The sequence below is a fragment of the Eptatretus burgeri genome, chromosome 6 (genome assembly GCF_056783735.1).
Source record: "Eptatretus burgeri isolate ZD-2024b chromosome 6, Ebu_testis_v1, whole genome shotgun sequence".
Lineage (NCBI taxonomy): Eukaryota > Metazoa > Chordata > Myxini > Myxiniformes > Myxinidae > Eptatretus > Eptatretus burgeri.
Genome location: NC_140966.1, coordinates 96,920,376 through 96,945,042, shown reverse-complemented (window position 1 = coordinate 96,945,042; position 24,667 = coordinate 96,920,376). Strand labels below are relative to the sequence as shown.

The window sequence follows — 24,667 nt, the reverse complement described above, 5'->3', positions numbered from 1 at the left end:
ACTTAGCACAAAGTTTGAGTCGAAGTACAAGAACAATACATTCACAAAAAAGTGTTTTGCGAATAATAAACCATCAACTTGCATTCATGCTTTTTTCCCCTCACCTTTTTTATCACCATTTCCTTCTTCCGCTTTTCATCTTTCCTCTTCTTCTTATCATCCATTGACTGCTCGTCTTCAATCCTTCGCTCCAGCTCCTCCTTCTCCCTGCAAACGATGCAAAGACAATAATGGAAACAACGGAAAAGGACAAGCAAAAAAAATGGAAATACAAAAGACATCAGCATGAACAGCCTGGCAACCAAACGTCGAATATCTTTTCAGGAAATAACAGGATCAGACACTGCGTTGACCGATGTCTAGAGCCAACGTATGTCACCACCAGGCAACGAAAACTTTCAATGGCAGTCTGCCCGGCGAGTGTGAAAGCAATCAACACTGCTCATGTGATAGCCACGTAGCAATTATAACAGCACCCTCGCCGTGCTCTTGCTGTGTACTTGTAATATGATCCAAATCGTGATACATGCAGCCTTCAGGCATCATTGTTGCATTTGATTCAGTAAACCTCAGCACAGTTATTCGACAGACAAGGGTTACAAACTAATACAATGGACACTGTCAAAGTGCTTAACTTTCACGCTTCCTTTGCTTTAGCGATCGAAAGAAAATTGTTTTTAGCGCGTTTTATCTAACACAAGCCTTCACGAGCAAGACCAACTCTTCATAATGAGGAGGTTTGCTGCAATGCTGACGTGGGTGGCGACGCAAGCCAGTGTCACTTCAGTGTCAAACACCTGCCATGACATGGCTGCGAAACTTGATCGATGCTGCGCAGTGTATGCACCATATCCATTTCCGAAGTGCTTCTAAAGCACCAAGTGCTGTATTTTGCAAAAATAACCCATCATTGAACGTAGCCATCATTTATGAATTTAAACTTGTGGGTCAAAGAAGAACATATAACATAGATATTTAAATTCATTTGATTGAATCACCCACTTGACAGTGATCAAGGAAGTTGAGGAGGTTGCAGAGTGGAGGTTTGTGCAGTTAAAAAAAAATAATAATAAAAGAAAGAGACAACACAACGATGTATATGATGGACACAAGGCTCTGACGAAGCAGCTGGAACACCCGTCAGCAACTGATGTCGATGGCAGATATGTAAAACAAATTACTATTTCTGAATGTGACATTACAGACAAAGAGATTTTTTTTTGTATACATTATCGAGGCTCATATGAGAGCGAACACACAACGCACAGCAAGGGGGGCATGAGACAAGAGGAATGGGAAGGCCAAAACAGTGGGGAACAGAGACACTAGGAGATCTGTGGAAGGGAGAGGGATGGGGCAGGGAACATGGGGTATACAAGATGGACATCACAGGGACTTTCAAGAAGGAAAGGAGGGAATTTGAAGGAGGTGGGCTTGGGGTGGATTAACAGGGGTAGAAAAGATCAAGGATTTGGATGGGGGAAAATAAGAGGTGGTGGTGAATTTCCGTTTTGAAGGCCTGGAGGGAAGAATGGGATTCAGAGTGAGGGAGCTTATTCCAAATGTGTGGAAAAAGAGAGGAATGAGAGTGAAGGTGAGCAGCGATTCGTGATTTTGGTATGTTTACCAGAAGGGGGTTGTTGGCGGACCTTGAATCTACCCTGGAGAAATATGGAAGGGACATAGCGCAGACAGAGCAGGTGGGGGGGGGCGAGACTGGAGAGGAGACTGTATGAGACAGAAAGACCACCGACCTGCCTGCGGTGAGAGATTGAGAGGCCCAAAGACTCAGCCTCATCGCGTGAGATACCAATGATCCTAAATGCCTTGGTTTCCACAGCGTGAAGCTGAGAAAGGTGAGTGGCAGGAGCACCAGCCCAGAGGGGAAAGCATTACTCCATCGGGCTGTGGAAGAAAGCTTTGCATGTGGTCAGGAGCTCAGGTGGGCCGAGGAAGGACTTTGCACGATGGAGGATTCCAAGTCGGCGACTGGCTTTGGAGACCAGGTTGGAAATGTGGTTTTCCCAGGAAAGATCATGGCGGAGAGTGAGACCCAGAAGCTTGAAAGAAAGGACTTCTTCGAGAGGATTGTTGAGAAAGTGGATTGGGGGGGGGGTCTAAATAGTCCTTTCAGAGAAAGACAGTGAGAGTGTGAGATTTGTCAGGATTGAGAGACATGTTTCACGTGTTGGACCAGTTTGTGATTTTATCCAGATCCGCAGAGAGCGAAGAAGCTGCGGCTTGCCAGTCTGAGGGATGACAGATGGTACAATGGAGGATAGAGTCATCAGCAAAGAGATAAAGAGGATTTTCCAGAGTCGGAGAGATCAATGATGAAAAGCAGAAAAAGAACAGGGCCCAGAACACTGCCTTGAGGAACTCCAGCCTGGACAGGAAGATGGGATGAGAGAACTCCATTTAGGGCCACATGTTTGCTGTGACAGGAAAGGAAGTCTACGAGCCATGAGTGGAAATGGCCTTGGATACCATAGGAAGAGAGTTTGGTGAGCAGGGCAGGGTGCCAGACCGTGTCAAAAGCACGTGTTATGTCCAGGGATATGGCTCGGATTTCCTGTCTGGCATTGAGGGCTTCCATCCATTTTTGGGAGAGCATAAGCAGCATATCCAGGGTAGAGTGACCTGGTCTAGAACAAAATTAATGATCGGAAATCAAGCCATTGGAGAAGAGGAAGGATTTAATGTCAGGAGTGATGATGGATTCCATAATCTTGCTGATGATTGGGAGAAGGCTGATTGGTCTGTTGTTGCAGGGATCTGTTTTTGCACCTTTTTTTGCACCACACTTGCGTTTTTTTAATGCAATAGCACAATATTTATGTGATGCTTACGAAGCAACATCAAAAGTCAACAGCAAATATCCATGCCAAATGTGACGAGCAGAATTTGGCATGGCAATAAGATGGGATTCATTGATGGTGTGACAGAACCTCGACAGTAAAATTAACCATTTAAAACTCCGACTGCAAAACCACGTACAACCGGTGAGTTCTGCAAGGTGAATGGCAATTGATGGACAAAGTTCATTGCATGCATTTTCAATGCAAAGAAAATTCAACACACTCAATGTAAATAGTTTAATGTCTCACTGTAAACCCTATTTTCAGTGAGCAATTTGGTGAAGTGGGCAAAGCATCTTTTTCATTGCCTTTAAGGTTCAGCCAAGAGAATCCCTTTGAAAAGGGCTAAAGGACAAAAAACGAAATGCCAGTTTCACTTTTTTTCCCGCAATAACGAGTCACTTTCGTTAACTTGGAGTTGATAAACCAGTTGAGTTGAAGAAAGTGCATTCATATATTGGTTATTCTTCGTCTTCATCTTCTTCCAGGTTAGCCTATATGGTGTTCCCATCCCAAGTACTTAAGTTAGGACAGATCCTGTTGGTCAAAATCCCACATTCTGAAATGATCTGCCCAATGTCCACTTTACTGTATTGATCTGCTGACGTTCTTTTAAACATCCAAATGCAGAGTTGTAAACTTGTGGATCCTTGTGTTGCCTTACAGCAATAGGTCGACATCGAAAGCTCCCTCATGAGCCTTGTATGAATGAGGGGAGGGAGGAGGATAAATAAAAATAAGCAAGTACATACAGTACATATAAAAAAAATGGGGGATGGCCCATCAGCACATCTTAAAAACAATTGCTGTACTTAAACTTGATGCATACATTAATAGAAATTAATAAAACATGACGATTATTCTCTGGCTTCCCAAGAGTTCACCAGCTGGAATGCAGCAATCGTAAGAAATGGTGTGGAAATATGCGACGAGTTCAAGGTGACCCTTGGCGTTCTTGTGGGCATGGGGGTAAAACTACCGGGCTTGAAAAATTGAGGTAGGGGGAAAGAGGAGGTTTGGAGAACTTGGAACATTTAGCCACATGCTTACAAATTACAATGATTGCCATTTGAAAGTTAAGCTTGCTCACCAGGGCAACAAACGAAACCAGAGTTTTTTTTGCTTTTAAGGATGGTGTTCGATTTCTGCATACAGTAGACGTTTAGGATTACCGCACTTGGGTCAAAGATCATTATATGTAGGTCAGCTGACTACAAACACAATTGAGAGTTATGATGCAGCTTTAATCATTACAACACAGCAAGTGCAAATGATCCAATCTCGAGATCAGTTGACTGCCATGCGAGTGGGGACATCGAGCTTCGACGATACAATTTATGGATGGAGAAGTTCCAAACTTGTGGAGGTGGGGAGGGGTGTGGGAGGTGGTTGGTGGTGGGAGAGTCGGCATTGCAGAACCACTTTCGGTCGGCAATGTGAGTGAGAGCATGTCAAACTAACTGAATATTCAACATTGCAAACACACGCATTCACCTCAAAGTTAACGGGCGAGGAGATGATGCCGGACAGATATTGAAGCGTTTTAAAACAACAAAGATGAGAATGCACCACCCCCGGTAGAATAAAACAGCAGAGCAGCAAAGATCCAAAGGTGGGTCGAATGGCACCATCGCCAAAAATAACATTAAAAACTGGAATGCCAAGTCCCACCATCTCAAAAATAACCACAGAAGCGGTTACAGATTGCAATCAGTTTTGTGGTTTTCGCCACAGTCTTCAGACACACAACCATACAAGTGCACTTTCCATGGCAACAGTTTGCAAGGTTTGTGAGTTACAGTCTTGGGAATGAAGCGTTTGGGCCCGGCAAGCTGGAAACATGAATTGCTGGCCGTTATGGCGAAGGCATCATCACACAAGTAGCATTTGTTACAGTGGGCAGGTGATACAACCTATGACAAAAGCTCCTACTCTTAGACAATCATTGCATTTTCCAGGTTGTTGGCAGGCAAGACAAGACCAGAATGGCTCTTCTGAAGCCAAGTCAACGAGCCGGATTATTTTGAATCCTCCAGTTGCGACTTAATTGCTGCAGTTGCGTCAATTGCTGGCTGCAACTGTTTGGTACACTTTTGTTACCTCCGCAAACGAAGGTGGATGGAGATTATGTTTTCCCATCAGTCTGTGTCTATCCACTCGCAGGACATCTCAAAAAAAGTTATGCATGGATCCAGACAAATTTTGGTGGACAGGTTGGGTGTGTGACAAGGACGAATTGATTAGATTTTGGTTAAGGTCTGGATGCAGATCCGACCCATCAGTGGGATACAAAACGTTAACTGTCCAGCCTGGTGGTAGGATGCATTCTATCAAGTGTTGTTCTCGTTTACTTGCTGGTTTTATCTGCAGACCCAAATGCTAGTTTCCAACCTTTTTTGCAGGTACTACTTCTAAGACCCATGTGTAAAATTTTGCTTGTCCCTTGCTTATCCGTACATACATGGATGACGGTTTGTGTCCCACATGGTCAGGAAGAAACTCAACACATCTCACACACACACCATAAAAAAATTTCATTCTGAATTACAAACATTTAATAATTGGCTCCTCATGCAATTAGAAAAGTTCTATAATTCACGACACTTACATTTCCCATTCGTCTACTGCTGTTCCTTTCGCTCCATTGCACTCCCACTCCCACACGAGGTCGGTCTCTCCATCCTTCCTTGCCAGCAAGAAAACATTTTGCATCAATTAAATAGGACAGGACTGTTTATAATATGGGCCTGGCTATGATGCTAGTGATGACATGCTGCAGAAAGTGCAGAGCAGGCTGTTAAAATGCTTACACAGAGCTGAAACCCCTTCCACATCTGCTTCAGACCTGCCTGTTAATTACCCTTTCCCACAGCTCATGAGGCCTTCATCTGTTCTCCCCCTTCTTTTCTCGCTTTCAAAATCTCAAAAGCCTCCTCTGCCTTTCTTATCATGTCCTTGTGAAAGTGTTAGTCTCAACCAAGGTTACACTGTGTATGGCAGTTCAGCAAGGCCCATTGGACCAACTGTAAAAACCGATTTTTATCCGCGTCTCTCGAAGCGAACGTGGCTCTAAAAGAGCTTCGTGTTGTTCTTCTTCTTCTGGTGAAGACAAAACCTTTAGGACTCGGCTCTTTTATATACAGGATCCGGATCTCCTTAAATACTCTGACGTCCACGGGACTTGAACAGTCCCGCCAACGTAGAATGAGCCGAAACGATGGAGGCGGTTTATTTATTTATAACCCAAACATGGCGGTTCTAATCGCTCTACCTCAAACGGGACGAGGAAGGTGGCACGAGTCACTTTTCACTGAGTTGATGATGTTTATTCGTTTTTACTATTAACCAGAAATAACAAGACTCGGCAAGAAGAGGGATCCGGGGCGATTTGACGGGATGGTGTGGGATCGGGCGTGGGGAAAAACACAGACAATTCCAATGAATATACAGATCTCAAACCCTCTAAGGCGCCAAGCACACACACACACACACACACACACACACACACACACACACACACACACACACACACACACACACACACACACACACACACACACACACACACACACACACACACACACACACACACACACACACACACAACGTAGCTATTTTTGGTGGTCAGGCTGGACCGTGGTGTGGACGCAACTGTCCCTGGATCGGCGTCGGACGAGCTGGCCTTGCTCTCGTCAGGGGGGCAGGAGAAACCGTGGTGCTGTCGACCTCCTGGTCCTGGCCCAAGTCCGCTCACAGCCACCAGGGAACCAGTTCTGGCGCCAAGTTGCGAGCAGGAGAGGGAGGCAGGTCCGCCCGCCGTTCGACCCCGTACTCCGAGTCAGCAGAACCCCAGAGCCAACCAAGGTGAGGCACGAGGCTCAGCAAGGCTCGAAGACACGATGAAGAACACGATCGAACCAGCACAACAACAAGGACGCTCTCCGCGCAACAGCCTTCACACCAAAAAAAACACGATCTTTTTGTCCAGATCTTCTTCCTCTTCCTTTTCGACCCCGAACAGAACCTTTTTATCCTCCCGTCCTCGTCACTTCCAATCGAGCCATTTTATTGGCCCACCGCCGTCGCCTTCCGCCAATCGTCATCACGGGGCGGAGCCATCCGCAGCCCTGTCCTGTGACGTCACGGCCAGCCTCCAGGGACTACTAAAAGGGGTTTACGCAGACACACTTACCCTATCCCGTGTCCCTATCTAATTACGTGACAATTATCATTTCCCCCTTGAAGAAATTAACATTTACTAGACAACTTATCACCACTGAATTGCTACTTATTACATCGAGATCCTGGTAAACTTGAACAGCATGGCATACCTAATTAAGCATCCGAATTACCCTTTGAATGCATACCCCCCCCCCCTCAAACGCAACAATACTAAACACCTGTACACATCCTCGCATTGAGGGTGCCTTTTGAAAGCGTCTATCATCAACTTTTAAATATATTCGGACATTTGCTTTAAAGTTTCGAAAAGTTCACGTTACTATTTTAAGATTATACCATTTAATGTGCTGTAATTTCGTAAATAAACGATTTTCTCGTCATGAACAGGAGCCTCCATGACGGGTGATTAAATATTGCTATTGGCTACAAGACCATTGGCTAAATATTGACGGCTATTGGCTCCATCAAGGCACGTGATGAAATATCGGAAGTTGTTGTTGTTGTCTTTAGGACGCGGCTCTTGGACACATTTGTCCTTGTTCCCTGAAAGACTGCTACATTCTCATTGACTCCCCCCAACATCAAGACTTCGTGGAATTACTTCCAACAGATTGCCTTCTCTCCTTCACTGGTTCAACCCTTCAGGCCTCCAACTGTCTTATTCCAACAAATCAACCCTGGTACACCAAAGACGTGTGGCAAGGCAACTGTGATAAAGCAGATTGTGGTTTCCACCTGAAGGCAAACTGAAGGGAACCCGACATCCAACCATCCTGCCATCATGCAGTTTTGCTCAATTCACAGCCCAACATCACACTCATTTGCGGTGAAACATCTTCTGTCTCACACACATCACCCTTCAATACCTACACTCTGAAAAGATGGAGAAATGTTGGACACTGCACTGGAAAATGCTGAAGAGCTTCATGCAGTCTTTATACTAAAATAAAATAAAAAGGCAAGAACAACCACTCCATTACCTGACCCACACGTGACCCCCCCCCACCCGTCAATCTTGACCCCGATTCTCAAACAGATGGTGACCTTCATACCAATTCTCAAAACCTATGCTTAGACTACATTCTCTCCTCACACCTCTTCAGGTCTTTCTCAAATGGTCTTCTGGCTTCAACTTGGAAAGTTGCAAATGTCACCACAATTCACAAGAGGAGTTTCAAGGCTGACACTCCACTACAGACCCGTTAACCTCATCCCCATTCCATTTAAAGTGATGGAATGCATCATTGCTGCAGACCTCAGAAATAATTTGTTTCAACTGTCAAATTACTAAGCACCAGTTCAGGCTCTGCCCCAGTGATTCTACCACGTACCTGTTGCCTCTTAACCAAACAATGTATGGATACACCAATTCTCAAATTAGAGATCAAGGTCATCTCAAGCTTTTGATACCATCAAACGCACAGCCTTGCATTCAAAGCTGTCTGCTCCACGGCAAATCCACAAATGGTTATCAGATTTATCTGAGAAGAAACAATGGGTCGCTCTTAATAGCATTCCATCTCATGATCTCTTGCTTGAGGCTGTCAGGAAAAGCAACAATTGAAGACCCAACTTATTCCTGGTCAACTTTAATGACATCACCATTTCAATGGAAAAAAATAAAAATAAAAATCCTTTGAACAATTTTCCTGACAATGAACACCCAAACGCAGAATAACACATCATACTCTGAAGTAGGCTGCTGCAGTATCCATCTGTAAACCTGGAAAGAAAGAAAAAGTAGTCATTGGACAATTATCTGAACAAAGTCTTTCAAAGAAGGAATATTCCATGCTCTCACTCTGTCCCTCAACAATGATCAGCTGTCGAACCCCCGGTTTAATCCTCCAGCAAACCCTTGGAAAGGGTGCAATCCCAGGAGTTCCAAGGATCAAAACCCGCCCGCCTTGGGTGAATTACATCTACCAACCGGACCCTAAAGTTGGCAGACAATATTCTCTGCAGAGCCAAGTCCATTCTAAGCTGGTCAGAACTCATTGGGGTACACAAGGCCCAACAGCTGAAGTATCGGAGGATGTGACTCTCAATTCTGGGCTGGTGCAACTTGTTCCCCTGGAAGTGGTCCAATCCAAGGCTGTCCATGTTATCGGAAGGAATTGTCTGCAAGGTCTGCTGTTCGCAGGGGAAGGTTGGTGGACTCTTGTACAGCACCTCATTTCATAGCCTTGCCCCTCCCAGTCCACGCAAATCGCACACATTCTTCCAGAATCCCAAACCTGGTTACCCTTCCCAATTCAGAGCTGAATGCTCACCTCCATTCCTCGACCACGACATTCTCTCATGTATGGAACGGACTCCCATCATCTCATACATCAATTTCTAATCAGTCAAGAGTCGCGCTCAGTCCCTTCTTATGCTTCCCAAAAACCATCCCTGGTCTCTTTCACTCATTGAATGCCATCCCCACCAACCCCACCGAAAAGAACAAAGATGTCAGGCTCATTAAATCAATTGAAAATACCCCAAAAATTAATGAGCATTTTCATTTCCTTCGTCATCATCATACGGGAGAGAGGGAATATTCCTCTAATAATCCCGGTCTTCTTGACAATCTCTGGTAATACTTAACATAACATTCGTGCATGCGTTGAGGGCTGTCGGTCAGGAACCTTCAATTCCACCAATGAATGTTCAGTTTGGCCTTCAAGGATTTAATCGATTTTGCTTCAACCACACTTTCAGGGAGATTGTTCCAATCCGTTACAATCCTCTGACTAAAGAACTGGCTTCTGATATCCAGTCTCGACCTGCATCTGTGCAGCTTGAATGTGTGTCCTCGAGTACTTTGGTGGATTGCCCTTGTCAAGAACTCTGCTGCTGGTATTCTTACTTCACCTACAATAATCTTGTAAACTGTGATCACGTCACCTCTTCTACGTCTATAGCGCAGATAGTGGATATTTAGGGCTTGTAATAGATGTTCATGTGCCATACCATGTAGCTCCGGTACCAGTCTTGTTGCTCTTCGCTGCACCCTCTCGATCTTGTGCCCGTCATTTTATATCTCATTCCAAAGGCTAGTGCCATAATCAAGGTGTGGTCTAACCAGGGTCTCGTGTACTCTACGGAGAATCTCTTTCAAATTCGTAAATGTCCTTTCAATAATTCCAAGTATCTGGTTTGCTTTTTATGAGTTGCTGAAACATGCTTGTGGAATGAGCTCAATCGATCACCACCCCCAAGTCCTCTTTTCATACTTCCTGCAAATTTATTCCACTCATCTGATAAGCAGTCAATGTATTATAAGTTCCAACATGTAGTACTTTGCATTTGTTCGAGTTGAAAGCGAGTTGCCATTTCTCTGACCATTGTTTTGCTTAGTTCAAATCGTCTTGCAGGGTCCTTTTGACTTTGGCTTTTTACTGGACCAATGATTTTTGGGTCATCAGCATACAGTTTATGAGCCTCATCTGGCACATCATTGATAAACCACACAAACAGCGAAGGTCCAAGTACACTCCTTTGGGGGATTCCATCTCCGACTGATTTACTTTCTGATTTAACGCCACTGATAGCCACTCGTATTCTGCCAGATAGGAATGCCTTAATCCATCTGTGCAGCTTTCCTTCAATTCCATATGCTACCACTTTTTCAAGGAGCCTTCTGTGTGGACAGCATTGAATGCTTTCCAAAAGTCCAAGTACATAATATCTGCAGGATCTCCATGGTCAATCAATCGAGTCAGTCCCTCAGACACAAAGGAGTCGAGACATGCATTGTCTGCTGGGAATAAATCCATGCTGGCTGTCCACAAACAGATCATGCATTATGTGCTATACCAGAGCATCTCTCACAACACTCCATGATTTTCCCTGCTACCAAAGCAAGACTTTCAGGGTGGTTGTTTTCAGTCAGTTTTGTTTTTTTTTTTTACTCCATTTCATATGGATCGGGGTGACATTTGCCATCCTCCAATCTTCAGGTAAAACACCTCATCCAAAGATTTCTGGAATACCAGTCTCAAAGGACATGTGGTGGTGCTTGCAGTTTCCTTGAGACATCAAGGGTGTAAACAATCTGGTTCTGCTGACTTGCTGCCATTTCAGATTCAGGAGCTTTTTCCTCACTTCCTCCTCAATAATGTTGACACCTTTCAGTGCAGGTCCAATGTAGCGTTGTTCCAGTTTTGGCACATTTACAAAATTATCCTCCGTGAAGACCCTACTAAAATAGTCAGTTGGTGAGTTTGCCTTTTTTCGATCATCCTCCATAACTTTTCCTCCATAACAAAAGTTTCTGGTTCATCTGCTCATAATCCCCTTCATTCAACTTCAGTGGAGGTTCATTTATGGGATTGTTTTCCAAAGTGCATAACTGAGCTCCACACTAATGCAGCAATGGTCACTACTTCCAAGTGTGGCAAAGTGTTCTCTTTATTTAATAATCTTATTCACATTAGTTTTCAACAGATCCAAAATACTGGGCTGCTGCCCTTTGTGGCGTCATGTGATTTTGGTAATATTCTGATGAAAATAATTGTCCTGCAGCATCACAATAAATCGATGTGCTGGGTGCTGTAGTGCAGCACCTATCCATTATGTGCTACACCACAGATGTCAGGCTCATTAAATCAATTGAAAATACCAAAATCTCCATGCCAGAAGCTCGCTTCTGGCATTTCAATCATGCTTCCCAATCAATATGTGGAAAATGAAAATCTCCAACTATTAATCTATGACACTCCTATCTATTGACTATCGTCCTCAGAAGTTAAGGCCCTGTCACACCTTGACGTTTTAGCCAGCGTATGGCAAGGTCTCAAAATGTATGTAAAACGCTGGCGTACGCCGAACTATTGATGTTTTTAAAAAAGTTTTGGGCATATAACATGTTGGACGTATGCATAACATATTAGTAACGTACACAGAACGTTTTAATCACATATAGATAACTTATACCAATGAATGCTGAGCGTGTTGTCGGCGTTCACAACCTATGCCCAACGATAGTCTAACTTATGCATAGCACGGCAGTGTATCGCCGACGATCACGTGGCGTAGGCTATTCATAGGCTGCGGCTCGACGATTCAAATCATAACCGCACTAGACATCGAAGTGTGAAGCCGCCGTCACACCTTGACGTTTAAGCCAGCATATGCCGACGTATGAAAAATTTTCCGAACCAAGCTGGCACACGTCGAATACGTTATGGGTAAGTTTTGTATACGTTAATAGCACGCTGGCATACGTCGTAGTACGCTGGCATAGGTATGCCAGTACTTCGAGAAATTTTCAGCATGTTGAAAATTGACGTACTCGACGTATGACACACATTCTGCATACGCTGGCATAAGTTGGAGGCACACGTTACTTGTACGTTACTCATCAGTCGAAACACATCAATGTAATGGTTAGCGTCAGTGTTCCAGACTCCTTGGTTTTTTTTTTTTTTTCTTCGGTATGACGGTGATGTTGACACTTCGATTTCAAGTGCGGTTACGATTTAAATAGTTGAGCAGCAGCCTATTAATTATATTATAACCACACTAGAAATCGAAGCATTAACAAAACCGTCACACCGAAGAAAAAACAAAACAAACAAAAAAAAAAAACCAGGGAGTCTGGAAGACTGGCGCTAACCATTACATTGACGCGTTTCGACTTATGAGTAACGTCCAAGTTACGTGTGTCGACGTGTGTCAACGATCGCGTAACGTGCCTACAACTTATGGCCAGCATTATGCGGATCATGCGAGTCATACGCTGACATACGTCAAAAAATTTCAAGCATAGAAAATTGGTCTAACACCTCGGCGTACTACGACGTATGCCAGCGTGCTCTTAACGTTTCCAAACTTACCCATAACGTATTCGACATATGCCAGTGTTTTAGCCAAATTTTGCATATGTCAGGCATACGTCGATGTTGATGTCAGGCATACGTCGATCCAATAAACGCTGGCTAAATCGTCAAGGTGTGACAGGGCCTTTTGTCAAGTGCTTTATTCTGGGTGCTCCTGGGAATGTGGTACACACATCCAATTGGCAGTTTTTCCTCCTCGTGAAGTGACAGAGCACCAAAGAGATTCTGTAAAATTTGTTTCCATTTCCACTTCTAGAACGGGCAATGCGGTTTTTGTGTACACAGTAATTTATGACCGAGCAAGCCATTGACTGACATTTTTGTGTGCTCTGTGGAAATTGAATGTCACAAATTTTTCACTTGATTTCAACATTTAAAGAACTATATTTAAAAGGTAAGCTTTTGCGGTTCTCCTTTTCGTGTGCTTTAGCAATGTGGAACCTCGTATGGAACCTGCAAATCAATACATTTTAAATTGGTTCGCGGGCACCAGCAGTGACCACTATTTTCGTTGTGTCTGTGTGTCTGTTTGTTTGTGACTCTCCAGAGCATAGCTCCATGACATTTGATGCGATCTTGATGAAACTTGGATACAAGCTAGATATCATTGGTCTGGTTGTGTCTTTTTGCATGAGGGGCGTCCCACGCCCCTTTTGGGCGGAGCCACACCCACTTGAAGTTTTTATTTATTTTTATTTTTTTCTCGCAATTTCATTTCCGAGAAGCTGTGCGTAATGTCCATAAGAAAAACATTAAAAAAAAAATCCGATTTGATTTGGTCAATTTTGACGGAAGAGATAATGCCCCAATAATGCCCATGAACCATCGTCGCCTCCCGGCTTGTCCCTTCTCCAATTGATTGGTGCATCGAACGGCACATCATCCTGTAAATTTTGAGCGAATGAGTGAAGATGTGCTCATTTGATAAGCTATTGATGGATATAAAATGAAGCATTGTCTGGTCGTGTGAAAAAGCAAGTTTTATCCAAAATATGGCACAGGAAGACCCTCGGTTTCGAACAATCCTTTGCTTTCGAAAATATTATGTTTCTCATTGTGAGTTTCAAAGCCAAATAAACTGTATAACACCAAATTTCCAAGTCGTTTGCCGTGTTAACGTGTTTTCAAAATTGCAGAGCCAAATTTTTCCCACCAGTCACACGATGATCGGCTCCTGTTTCTGAAGAATAATGTTGATGCACATCTCCTTGAAACATTGATACTTCAACGTCTTCATTTTGTTTATCGAAATTTGCCCTAAACATGAATGAAAGCGACTCAAGGCATTTCGGGTGTATACAGTACAGTACTCCAAGCTGCAATATGAATTCAGGCCAAGCTTGGACCCTGGAACTTAAAATATTTTGGTTTGATGATACAGGGGTAAGGCACCCATTATAGCACGTGTGCAGATTGACGTACAATAAATAATTCCCACCGGCATCTTCCAGCCGGGTGAATAATAATAGGCCAAGCAAGAGATTTTATATTATTTTACTTTTCTAACCCTGGGCTGGCTGCAGCCACATTACTTAATGGGCAGCCCTTCACTGTAATAATCATTACAAAGCTTCAAAAATGTTAAATCCAACAACAAATAAATTCCAGCAGCTAACTTGCAGGTGAACCAAGGATGGCCAAATGGATCTTCATCAAACTTTCAGAAGTCCATCCATAAATGCTGGGGGAGTGTTTTAGGCAAAAAAAAAAAGAGTTTGGAAAAAAAAGTTGCATTTATTATTTACGTTTAACTGCTGGGGTGCCAAAGCCTTTGAAGCTATGTGAAAGGGAATATTAAATGATCCTAGATCCCATTCCTCAGTGAGTGGAGTGAAGCATGTTAAGCCCCCACAAAATTTTTTTTTTTAATAATAATTGCATCTGTCCAAGCAATAACATTTTTACCATTTGATCTTTTGTCATCAAATCTTCAACAGACTTGTGTAATGAGAATATGGAGAACACAAATGCATTAAATGGTCCAATTTTTTTTCAAACTGTCGTTTTTCATCAAGTTTATTCCTGGGGTTTGGGAAGTGCAAGAGCAGCACATGGAGAATGAAGCAAGACAGTAGCATGTCATCAATTTCATGTTCCGATGAGGCTGTTCAATGATCCTCCTGTTCCACGATCGAGCCAACCTACAGAAGACGGTACCATTGGACGATGACACGATCAACTTCTACTTCTACTTCTTTGGATCCACAACTCAACCTCAGACTCAGTCAAGGCTCATCGCCGCCCCGCTCGATGTAAATGTGAGCAAAGATACCCGATGTACAAATAAATGTGCTGATTGCACATGTTATATTATTACATCCACCACCGAAGGTGAAGGTGGTTATGCTTTCACCCCTCTGTCTGTCTGTCTGTCTGTCTGTCTGTCTGTCTGTCTGTCTGTCTGTCTGTCTGTCTGTCTGTCTGTCTGTCTGTCTGTCTGTCTGTCTGTCTGTCTGTGCACAGGAAATCTCAAAAAGTTGTGGGCAGGTCCGGTGCGTGACAAAGAAGAACTGATAGAGATTTTGGTGAAGATCCAGACAACAGAATTTTTAAAGTGATTCTTCATCATTGAGAGATTGAGCGAAACCGAAACATAGCACAATATCTCAAAAAGTTGTGGACTGATTCGGACGAAACTTGCACAGGTTGGAGGTGGTAAGAACGAATCAATTCGATTTTCGTGAAGATCCGAAACCTGTTTCTGGATACGAGAATGTTCTTGTGGATCAAGCATTACGTGGCGGAGGTAAACACTCTGCCGAGTACCCTTCTAGTTGTTTTATGCAACATACAATACATATTTGGGTGCAAATACATCTTGTATCGACTTTAGTATATTATTTAGAATTGTTGCGTCAACAACTCAACCAATGTCGAGGTCATTGCAGCAGGAGGTTAAAATCCTGCGATGTACGGAACAGTTTTTACTCCTGTGTAGATGTTCCGAATGATGGCGGATTGCGTGCACGCAGACAGAGGAGAGACATGAGAACCTTAGCTCTTGTAAACCAAACAGGTTTATTCCCAAAACGAAAAGAGATAAATGAGGGAATGGTGATCGCGAGGAGACGACGGCAGGTTGCGAAAGGGAAGAAGAGGGAACACGGAATCAACAAATAAACAAGCAGTCATAGACTGGTACTTACGAAATCGTCAACTTGACCTCTGACCTTGTCGAATAAAAGCTGTCTCTCGAGAAGGTAGCGACGCAAACCAGAAGTTTCTATGATGATTCTGTCCCAAACCATCAAAAATCGTAACGTCGACCGAAGCAAAAATCTCCATTTCTCCACGCAATTATTTCATATTCTTTTATCAAAGTCACAAAATCGTAATATTCGGGATCCACCAACAATCTTAACATAATCCAACAGCTCAGCGAGTCAGGCATGCGACGATAACCTTTATTGGGATAAAAAATGACTTTTAAACACCATCTTTATCGAAAACACCATCAGCGCGCACACGGAAAACCATACGTGACTCAACGAAGCGTCTGCTCGAGCGCACTGCATCACGTGACGACCCATGACGCGTCGAGTGAAATATTTTTATACAATCTTAAAACATCTCCAAAACATCCGATTTTTACCAGAATTTCGACAACCAAGTTTTAAGCGTCCGAAGCGATCGCAAAAACCGAAGACAAAATTAAAATCGAAGTTAAAACGACCTCTTTACGTCGAGCGAAGCAAAAATCTCCATTTCTCCACATTAATTTACGGAATTATGTTTGACCTCACTGTGACCTTGACCTTTGACCGATTTTGACCAAAATCTAATCAGCACGAGCCATCACCCTCCTGCATCACGTGGTGTAATTTGACATTGGTAGCTTCTTCCGTTCTCGAGTTATCGTGCCTACAAACAAACAAACAAACAAACAAACAAGCAGTCATCGACTGGTACTTACGAAATCATCAACTTGACCTCTGACCTTGTCTAATAAAACCTGTCTCTCGAGAAGGTAGAGACGCAAACTAGAAGTTTCTACGATGATTCTGCACCAAACCATCAAAAATCGAATGTTTTGGATGTTTGACCTCACCGTGACCTTTGACCAAAATCTAATCAGTGCGAGCCACCACCCTCCTGAATCACGAGGTGGAATTCGACATTGGTAGCTTCTTCCGTTCTCGAGTTATCATTTTTTGGATGTTTGACCTCACTGTGACCTTGACCTTTGACCGATTTTGACCAAAATATAATCAGCACGAGCCATCACCCTCCTGAATCACGTGGTGCAATTTGACATTGGAAGCTTCTTCCGTTCGAGTTATCGTGCCTACAAACAAACGAACAAACATACAAACATACAAACAAACAGAAACGGAAGGCATCAATAGACTTCCGAAATCTTAAGATTTCGTAAGTAACAAGCAATCATAGACTGGTACTTTCGAAATCATCAACTTGACCTCTGACCTTGTCTAATAAAAGCTGTCTCTCGAGAAGGTAGCGACGCAAGCAAACCAGAAGTTTCGACGATGATTCTGTGTCAAACCATTAAAAATGGTAATGTCGACCGAAGCAAAAATCTCCATTTCTCCACGCAATTATACCTTAACGTAACTCAACGACGTGTCTGCTCGAGCGAAATGCATCACGTGACGACCTGTGTGAAATATTTTTGAAACAATCTTAAAACGTCTCCAAAACATCCGCTTTTTACCAGAATTTCGACAACCGAGTTTTAAGCGTCCTCAGCGATCTCAAAAACCGAAGACAAAATTAAAATTGAAGTTAAAACCAACTCGTAACGTCGAGCGAAGCAAAAATCTCCATTTCTCCACGCAATTATACCTGAACGTAACTCAACGACGCGTCTGCTCAAGCACACTGCATCATGGGACGACCCGTGACTCGTCGAGTGAAATATTTTTTATACAATCTTAAAACGTCTCCAAAACATCCGATTTTTACCAGAATTTCAACAAACGAGTTTTAAGCGTCCGAATCGATCGCAAAAACCGGAGACAAAATTAAAATCGAAGTCAAAACGAACTCGTTACGTCGATCGAAGCAAAAATACTCCATTTCTCCACATGAATTTATGGAATTATGTTTGACCTCATTGTGACCTTGACCTTTGACCGATTTTGACCAAAATCTTATCAGCACTAGCCATCACCCTCCTGAATCACGTGGTGTAATTTGACATTGGTAGCTTCTTCCGTTCTCGAGTTATCTGTACCAAACCATCAAAAATCGAATATTTGACCTCACTGTGACCTTGACCTTTGAGCGATTTTGACCAAAATCTAATCAGCACGAGCCATCACCCTCCTGAATCACGTGTTGTATTTTGACATTGATAGCTTCTTCCGTTCGAGTTATCTGTAGCAAACCATCAAAAATCGACTATTTGACCTCACTATGACCTTGACCTTTGACCGATTTTGACCAAAATCTAATCAGCAATAGCCATCACCCTCCTGAATCACGTGGTGTAATTTGACATTGGTAGCTTCTTCCGTTCTCGAGTTATCGTGCCGACAAACAAACAAGCGGAAGTCATCAATATACTTACGAAATCTTTAGATTTCGAAAGTAACAAACAAACAGAAACGGAAGTCATCAATATACTTATGAAATCTTTAGATTTCGTAAGTAAAAATGATAACTCGAGAACGGAAGAAGCTACCAATGTCAAATTACACCACGTGATTCAGGAGGGTGATGGCTCGTGCTGATTATATTTTGGTCAAAATCGGTCAAAGGTCAAGGTCACAGTGAGGTCAAACATCCAAAACATTCGATTTTTGATGGTTTGGTGCAGAATCATAGGAGAAACTTCTGGTTTGCGTCACTACCTTCTTGAGAGACAGCTTTTATTAGACAAGGTCAGAGGTCAAGTTGACGATTTCGTAAGTACCAGTCTATGACTGCTTGTTTGTTACTTACGAAATCTAAAGATTTCGTAAGTATATTGATGCCTTCCGTTTCCGTTTGTTTGTTTGTTTGTGGGCACGATAACTCGAGAACGGAAGAAGCTCCCAATATCAAATTACACCACGTGATTCAGGTGGGTCATGGCTCGTGCCGATTCGATTTTGGTCAAAATCGGTCAAAGGTCAAGGTCACAGTGAGGTCAAATATTCGATTTTTGATGGTTTGGTACAGATAACTCGAGAACGGAAGAAGCTACCAATGTCAAATTACACCACGTGATTCAGGAGGGTGATGGCTAGTGCTGATTAGATTTTGGTCAAAATCGGTCAAAGGTCAAGGTCACAATGAGGTCAAACATCCAAAAAAATAACTCGAGAAGGGAAGAAGCAACCAATGTAAAATTACACCATGTGATTCAGGAGGGTGGTGGCTTGCGCTGATTAGATTTTGGTCAAAAATCGGTCAAAGGTCAAGGTCACAGTGAGGTCAAACATCCAAAACATTCGATTTTTGATGGTTTGGTACAGAATCATCGTAGAAACTTCTGGTTTGCGTCGCTACCTTCTCTCGAGACAGCTTTTCTTCGACAATGTCAGAGGTCAAGTTGACGATTTCGTAAGTACCAGTCGATGACTGCTTGTTTGTTTGTAGGCACGATAACTCGAGAACGGAAGAAGATACCAATGTCAAATTACACCACGTGATTCAGGAGGGTGATGGCAAGTGCTGATTAGATTTTGGTCAAAATGGGTCAAAGGTCAAGGTCACAGTGAGGTCAAACATAATTCCATAAATTCACGTGGAGAAATGGAATATTTTTGCTTCGCTCGACGTTATGAGTTCGTTTTAACTTCGATTATAATTTTGTCTTCGGTTTTTGCGATCGCTTGAGACGCTTAAAACTCGGTTGTCGAAATTCAGGTAAAAATCAGATGTTTTGGAGACGTTTTAAGATTGTATAAAAAAATATTTCACTCGACGCATCACGGGTTGTCCAATGATGCAGTGGGCTCGAGCAGACGCGTCGGTTGAGTTACGTTAAGGTATAATTGTGTGGAGAAATGGAGATTTTTGCTTCGGTCGATGTTACGATTTTTGATGGTCTGTACAGAATCATCGTAGAAGCTTCTGGTTTGCATCGCTACCTTCTCCAGAGACAGCTTTTATGAGACAATGTCAGAGGTCAAGTTGTCGATTTCGTAAGGACGAGTCGATGACTGCTTGTTTGTTTGTCGGCACGATAACTCGAGAACGGAAGGAGCTACCAATGTCAAATTACACCACGTGATTCAGGAGGGTGATGGCTCGTGCTGATAAGATTTTGGTCAAAATCGGTCAAAGATCAAGGTCACAGTGAGATCAAATATTTGATTTTTGATGGTTTGGTACAGATAACTCGAGAAGGGAAAAAGCTCCCAATGTCAAATTACACCACATGATTCAGGAGGGTGATGGCTCGTGCTGATAAGATTTTGGTCAAAATCGGTCAAAGGTCAAGGTCACAGTGAGGTCAAACATCCAAAACATTTGATTTTTGATGGTTTGGTACAGAATCATCGTAGAAACTTCTGGTTTGCGTCACGACCTTCTCGAGAGACAGCTTTTATTAGACAAGGTCAGAGGTCAAGTTGACGATTTCGTGAGTACCAGTCTATGACTGCTTGTTTGGATGTTGGACCTCACTGTGACCTTGACCTTTGACCGATTTTGAACAAAATCTAATCAGCGCTAGACATCACCCTCCTGAATTACGTGGTGTAATTTGACATTGGTAGCTTCTTCCGTTCGAGTTATCTGGACCAAACAATCAAAAATCGAATATTTGACCTCACTGTGACGTTGACCTTTGACCGATTTTGACCAAAATCTAATCAGCACGAGCCATCACCCTCCTGAATCACATGGTGTAATTTGACATTGGTAGCTCCTTCCGTTCGAGTTATCGTGCCGACAAACAAACAAACAAGCAGTCATAGACTGGTACTTACGAAATCGTCAACTTGACCTCTGACCTTGTTGAATAAATGCTGTCTCTCGAGAATGTCGCGACGCAAACCAGAAGTTTCTACGATGATTCTGTTCCAAACCATCACAAATCGTAACGTCGACCGAAGCAAAAATCTCCATTTCTCCACGCAAGTATTTTATCAAAGTCACAAAACCGTAATATTCGGCCATCCACCAACAATCTTTACATAATCCGACGGCTCAGTGAGTCAGGCATGCGACGATAACCTTTATTGGGATAAAAAAAGACTTTTAAACACCATCTTTATCGAAAACACAGTCAGTGCGCACACGCAAAACCTTCACGTGGTCAACGCCGCCTCTGCTCGAGTGCACTGCACCATGTGACGACCCGTGACGCGCGAGTGAAATATTTTTATACAATCTTGAAACGTCTCCAAAACATCCGATTTTTACCAGAATTTCGACAACCGAGTTTTAAGCGTCTCAAGCGATCGCAAAAACTGAAGACAAAATTAAAATCGAAGTTAAAACGAACTCATAACGTCGAGCGAAGCAAAAATACTCCATTTTTCCATATTAATTTACGGAATTATGTTTGACCTCACCGTGACCTTGACCTTTGACCGATTTCGACCGAAATCTAATCAGAGCTAGCCATCACCCTCCTGAATCACGTCGTGTAATTTGACATTGGTAGCTTCTTCAGTTTGTGTTATCTGTACCAAACCATCAAAAATCAAATATTTGACCTCACTGTGACCTTTGACCGATTTTGACCAAAATCTAATCAGCACGAGCCATCATCCCCTGATTAACGTGGTGTAATTTGACTTTGGTAGCTTCTTCTGTTCTCGAGTTATCGTGCCTACAAACAAACAAACAAACACACAAACAAACAGAAACGGAAGTAATCAATTTCCTTATGAAATGTTGAGATTTCGTAAGTAACAAACAAACAGAAACGGAAGTGATCAATATACTTATGAAATCTTTAGATTTCGTAAGTAATAATTATATAAAAGGAAAATAAAACCGATGTCACACTCCAGACTCAATCACAAATGGGAAAGGGACAAAACCAGGGACTCAGCTATGGTGGTCGGGTGGGTGAGGATGGGTGCGGAGCAGCCAAGATCAGGTGATGAGGCATGAGGAGGTGATGGGCAAGATGACGAACAGGCTGCAGGCAGACAAACAGGCTTGGGACGAAGGCAGGCAAGCAAGCAAGACAATCTGTTGCATGATCTCCCCTCAGCAAAAACAACTCTCAAAGACGATTCTCACCCCCCAAATTCACGATCCTGTCCGTCAGTTCTTCTCAGAGCGCTTTTCTCCTCCCTCACTTCAGGATCCCCTTACTCCTCTCTGAACCCATCCGATTCAGGCTCCTCCCTTCCTGAGGAAATGAAAACTCCGCCCCACACAAGGCGACGAAACGCTCCTCCCCTCGCTCTCAGGCGATCCAAGTCCCACCCTTCTCTCTTGCACGTTTCCCCCAGTCGATGGTTACCAATGGGGTTATTCTTAAAATTCCTTAACCATAATCGCCAATTCATTATTACGAAACATCCCGTGTGGTGCACATTCAAACAAGACAATCCTGAAGCTGGCCGACTTATTACGTCGAGTTGGGCAAACTACGCGTACACAGGCCACGGTACTCTATACATTCCTATCTGCTCTATGGTAATATCTAAACTCCACCCCCCCCCCCCAGACAAATGTAACAGAATTATTCTTCCTATTAAATTGTATAATTGGTTGGAGAAGTGGCTTCACTCCACCCACACCAATTGTGAGGAAGACTAATCAAACGTCCACCATGTTGGTTTTCTGGTAAGCACAATATGTCCATGGAAGTCTCATATTTACAATTTGAATTACTAGAAAGACCCGCTCCCGATGGGAGCGCCTGCAGCGGCGGCGGAGATCGCATGTTCGCGTGCACCATGTGGACGGCGGTTTGTTGACATCCTCATCGCTTAACATCCACAATTGTTCACACATTATTGTGAGGTTGGTTGGGGGAAGCTTTGCACAAGTCTTTCATGAACCGGCTGGTCAAGCCTGATGTTCGACGAAGGTTAAGGCAGGAATTTGTAATTTGTTCAAGGTGCTACCTTTGATGAAAAATACAACTTGGATGACATGGATGCTGGAATTGGGATTGGAGTAAGATGCATCAACATATCAGGTATGCTTGTACCACTGTTGGTAGAAAGTGAAGAGGACTTCATGAAACTGCTGCAGACAGGGAAGAAGGAAAATTAAATGCTGGTCTTGATTTAACCCAAAATAAAATAAAATGTTGTCAACTGAGAAGATTGACGTCTTCAGAAGGGGTGTGCTCCATTTCCAATCAGCCTGTAAAGCACTCACCAAGTGACTTGCTCGATTTTAAGCACTTAAACAAGCACTCCAACGAAACGGTTAATAAGGAACGGCTGGCTTGGCAAGCAATAGCAAGCTAATTGGGAATGAACACACCCCCAATGGATGGAGTAAAGGCTGCAACCAAGTTGTCTCTGCCAGAGCTTCAGAAAGCAGTGCAGGATAAGGATGTTTGGAGACATCTGATCATGAATGTCACTAGAAATAGGCCACGACTTAACGAAACTGGTTATAATAGTACCAAGAGGTGTGTAGACCAGCGACTGTTTGCCGATGCACCACCCACGTGAAAGTACGTCAAATTTTTCTTCAAATTTCCCTCTGGCGAGTAATAAACAATGCTATCAAATCTTAGGAATATAGTTCTGCATCAAATAAAGGTCACAATGGGGTCGTAAAGGGTTGTTCTCCTCCTCTTCCCTTTTCAAGGGGTGAGGTCCGATGGCACAAAGCTTCTGCCCTGATCGTGATACTCCTCCACCTCTCTCTGCCCTCAACCGAATGTTGTGTTGGTGGCAAAAATCACACGTGAAACCATGCCAGGAGAGGCCCCAAGATCTTCTTCTTCCTCTTTCGGCTTGCTCCCGTTAGGGGTCGCCACAGCGGATCAACCGTCTCCATTTCGCTCTATCCTCCACATCTTCCATTGACACTCCAACCACCCGCATGTCCGCCCTCACCGCATCCATGAACCTTTTCTTTGGCCTTCCTCTTCTCCTCCTGCTTGGCGGCTCCATCTTCAACATCCTTCTCCCGATATACTCCGTTTCCCTCCTGTGCACATGTCCAAACCATCTCAATCTCGCCTCTCTCACTTTGTCTCCAAACCGTCCTACCTGCGCTGTCCCTCTAATATACTCATTTCTTATCCTATCCATCCTCGTCACTCCCAACGAGAATCGCAGCATCTTTATCTCTGCCACCTCCAGCTCCGCTTCCTGTCTTATTGTTAGTGCCACTGACTCCAAACCATACAACATAGCTGGTCTCACTACCGTCTTATATACTTTCCCCTTCACTCTTGCAGCTACCCTTCTGTCACAAATCACTCCTGCAACTCTTCTCCACCAACTCCATCCTGCCTGCACTCTCTTTTTCACTTCTCTCCCACACTCTCCGTTACTTTGGACAGTTGATCATAAGTATTTAAAGCAATCCACCTTCCCCACCTCGACTCCTTGCAACCGCACCAGACCACCACCCTCCCTCTCATTTACGCACATGTACTCAGTCTTACTCCTACTAACTACCATTCCCCTTCTCTCCAGTGCGTACCTCCACCTCTCAAGGCTCGCTTCAGCCTGCTCCCTACTCTCCCTACAGATCATGATGTCATCCGCGAACATCATAGTCCATGGAGACTCCAGTCTGATCTCGTCCATCAACCTGTCCATCACCATTGCAAACAGGAAAGGGCTCAGAGTCGATCCTTGGTGCAATCCCACTTTAACCTTAAAACGGTCCGTCATTCCGACCGCACACCTCACCGCTGTCACACTGTCCTCATACATATCCTGCACGATCCTCACATACTTCTCCACCACTCCC

The 24,667-nt window shown here is 43.5% G+C and overlaps 1 long non-coding RNA gene across 1 annotated transcript in view; it reads right to left on the bottom strand.

The window, feature by feature from the left end:
- Positions 1–147: 147 nt before the first annotated feature.
- Positions 148–24,667, bottom strand: part of LOC147025406 (uncharacterized) — a 50,868-nt gene continuing 26,348 nt past the window's right edge. The window contains exon 2 of the long non-coding RNA XR_015059493.1: positions 148–207. This is a non-coding gene — a long non-coding RNA (uncharacterized LOC147025406). The remainder of the gene's footprint in view (positions 208–24,667) is intronic.